The following is a 2,247-nucleotide window of genomic DNA, read 5'->3' on the forward strand; positions in this document are numbered from 1 at the left end:
ATAGTGCTAAGCTATCAATCACATCATTCTCTAATGATGTGATCCCGTTCATCAAATGACAACACATGTCCATGGCTAGGAAACTTAATCATCTTTGATTAACGAGCTAGTCAAGTAGAGGCATACTAGGGACACTCTGTTTGTCTATGTATTCACACATGTACTAAGTTTCCGGTTAATACAATTCTAACATGAATAATAAACATTTATCATGACATAGGGAAATATAAATAACAACTTTATTATTGCCTCTAGGGCATATTTCCTTCAGGCACGACCGCGGGGAAGACCAACTCCAAGAAGGAGGACAAGCGGGATGCGGCATCCAACGCCTTGATCGCAAGCGTGGAGGACATGATGAACAAGAAGGACTCAAGGGAGGAGGAGCGCCGATGTTTCAAGGAAGAGAAAATGAACGCCTTCATGGAGATCCAAAAGAGGAGGCTTGATATGGACGTGGAGAAGCAAGCCAAGATGCTCGAACTCGAGGCGGAGAAGCAAGCCAAGATGTTAGAGATCGAGGCCGCCAACGCCAAGACCAAGGTGAAAGAAGTGGCTCTCGCGAGATGATGACTGGGGTGGAGATCATGAAGGTGGATCTCAACACCGTGTCGCCAAGGAAGAGGCCGTGGTTCGAGAAGATGCAGGCCGACATGCTCAAGTTCACCGACGAGTGATCTCGTGGCCGCGAGCGCCTTCCTTTTTTGTATGCCGGCTTGTGTGCTGGCATGACCACGAGGCCGCGATGGCGTGGTCGAACTCAAGTCCTACCCCTTTTGTGTGCTGGCATGTGTGCCGGCTGCTGACGAGTGCGCCAACATAAACTGCGGTAATATTTTTTGAAACCGGCAATGTATGCCGGCGCTGGCATGGTGCCGACATGATGGAAAAAATTCCGTGGACACCGGCTGCAAAGCCCATCCTGTGCATACCCTAGCCCAGATTCGTCCACGTGTCCCTTCCTTACATCCAACGTCCGTCGCTCCTTCCGATCCCGTCGCTGCTTCACTTGGCTCAGAAGCGTTCGCTCGGCTCCAAACGCGTACGATCCCGGCTCCCTCACGAGGCAAGGCCGGCTGAGGCGGAGGCCCACCCAGTCATTCCCTTTCCTTTGGTCTCGCAATCACATGTTCCAACTTCCAAGCGTCCGCCGCCGCCGCCGAATCCTCCGTCGTACGTGGCTGGTCCCCGTCTCCAGCGCCAGCCTCTCGGTCCACCACACGCACCTTCTGGATCTCGCCCAGAACTAGTAAGCCCCTCACCTTTAAGTTTGAAATTTTTTGTTTCCTTTAGGCCATCAGCTTCTTCAAAGACGAGGTCCGTTTGATTCGCTAATCTACATGTTAATCAAATATTTTGATTAAACTGGGTACGGACTGTTGCCTGGCAAGCTCGTACTTGATCGGATCATTTGGTTTGCTCAGTCGAGCTACAAAATCAAAAATTGCATCACTAGTTTCAGACTGAAGAGAGTGTAGTTTCAGTCTCAAGAGAGTTTAGCTTACATGAGGATGAACTGTACATGATTTTGCTCTACGTCTAGTAACTGTCTGAACAAACTCATATACAGTAATAATAAGTTAACATAATTTGTGCATGTCTTTGCAGCCATGAAAGAGAAGGTTTCAAATTGGCAAGGATTCCCCCTGGTCCTGTTATCAAGATGCTAGATTAGGGAGCAAAGAGCAAGCAGGAGGCCACCTACTCGTGCAGCAGTCATACCCCACCATCATTCTTCAGGACAAAGACCCCCCAAGTACACTGCTAGAACAACACAACTGACGCCAAGGAAACACAAATGGACAAGATGCAATGCTTGCTGATGAGTAGACTTCCTAGTAGGATTTTTGAGATATTTCAAATGTGGAGCAGACTTCATGACAAATGTTGTACCACACTATAGTTGATTGCTCTCCCCAACAATTTCCAACTATAATATAAAGTTGTACACTGTATCTTTTCATCTGAAGTACATATGAATCAAATTGGAGAATATGCTATTTTTTGGTGTTGTCATTTAGTAGGCCCAAATTCAGTTGAAGGCAGATAGCAGTATATGTCTGAAATTGATGTATTTCAAATCCGGAGTGGAATTCATGCTCCTGTGTTTTCAAATGATACAACATCCCCAAAACACGCCTAATCCATGATAGATTGGCCATCCGCCCAAAAGGAATTAGCTATCTGGCCATCAGGTTTATGTGGTACAAGTCATCGGCGAAGCCACCGTGATCGTTCTTGTGAGCC

The 2,247-nt window shown here is 47.3% G+C and overlaps 1 long non-coding RNA gene across 1 annotated transcript; it reads left to right on the forward strand.

Moving 5' to 3' along the window:
* Window positions 1-1,032: 1,032 nt before the first annotated feature.
* On the forward strand, window positions 1,033-2,000 carry LOC119359567. Its single transcript, XR_005172592.1, has 2 exons — window positions 1,033-1,249; window positions 1,609-2,000. It is a non-coding gene; the product is annotated as an uncharacterized LOC119359567 (long non-coding RNA).
* The last annotated feature ends 247 nt before the right edge of the window (window positions 2,001-2,247 follow it).

This window comes from Triticum dicoccoides, chromosome 2A (assembly GCF_002162155.2).
Source record: "Triticum dicoccoides isolate Atlit2015 ecotype Zavitan chromosome 2A, WEW_v2.0, whole genome shotgun sequence".
NCBI lineage: Eukaryota > Viridiplantae > Streptophyta > Magnoliopsida > Poales > Poaceae > Triticum > Triticum dicoccoides.